Below are 1,015 nucleotides of genomic sequence, written 5' to 3'. Positions count from 1 at the left end.
GAGGAGAGGAGGGGGGCTGGAAGGTCTCCACCTTGGCGGGTCCAGCCGTGGAGGCGCATCTTGTGTGAGTGTGAGTGAGAGACTGAGTGTGAGTGTGTGTGTATAGAGAGACAGCCCCCAACCCCGGCCCGCCGCTCCCTGCCCGCCCCGCCTGTCACCCCCGTCCCTGGGAGCCCGCCGGACCCGGCCGGCGAACTCAACAGGCCCGGCCCGGCGCGGGTCAGCGCCGGCGCGGGGCCTGGGGCGGGAGGAGGCGGCGGGGAAGCGCAGAGAGGCTCCGCTTCTTGAGCGGGGCAGGGGCGCCCTCCGCCGTCCACGGCCACACCACCCCGAACGCGCCCGATCTCGGAAGCTAAGCAGGGTCGGGCCTGGTTAGAACTTGGATGGGAGACCGCCGGGGAATACCGGGTGCCGTAGGCTTCTTCTTCTTCTTCTTTTTTTTTTTTTTTGCCTCTGGTTCTGTCGCGTTTCTGGGAGTGCGGGGGCGGCCCCGGGTGGGGGTGACCCCCACCCTCAGCGCCCGCCGCGGTGCCTGGCGCCCCAGCCCGCACTGTGGGGCCTCCTCTTGTCCCGAGCCGCGACACCGCCGCCACGCGGCAGCATGCGTGGCTTCTGGACTGTCAGGTCTCAGACCAAAGGTCTGCTCTGTGGGAACCGACACGCTGGAGGAAACCTTGAGAGTCTGAGAGGGGAGGGAGTTGCAGAAGAAGGCCAGGATGTCATTTTGAGGGAGTATGTGACCAGAACTCGTCCCGTTGCTTTTGGGGTTCTATGGGCTACACGCAGGAATCTTTGGTGGTGGCACCTGATGTTGGGGGATCCGGAGTCACACCCAGACCTGCTCCACAGGCCTCCTTTGACTTTTCTCTTCGGATTCATTATTTTTAAAAAGTGTCTCTTATCTCTAGTATTGCATTTTCTTTTCTCTCTCTTTTCAAGCAGATGATGGGAGTCCAAGTATTAAGGTGACATGTGTTGCCCGTGCCCCCCTACCCCCTGTGTTCTTATTCATTTA

At 61.9% G+C, this 1,015-nt stretch overlaps 1 pseudogene; it reads left to right on the top strand.

Annotated features, from left to right (window-relative positions):
* Positions 1-311: 311 nt before the first annotated feature.
* On the top strand, positions 312-420 carry LOC142872680 (uncharacterized; annotated as a pseudogene).
* The last annotated feature ends 595 nt before the right edge of the window (positions 421-1,015 follow it).

The sequence above is a fragment of the Microcebus murinus genome, chromosome 8 (assembly GCF_040939455.1).
Source record: "Microcebus murinus isolate Inina chromosome 8, M.murinus_Inina_mat1.0, whole genome shotgun sequence".
In the NCBI taxonomy this organism is placed as follows: Eukaryota; Metazoa; Chordata; class Mammalia; order Primates; family Cheirogaleidae; genus Microcebus; species Microcebus murinus.
Note: the sequence above shows the minus strand (reverse complement) of the source record. Positions and strands in the feature narration are given on the sequence as shown.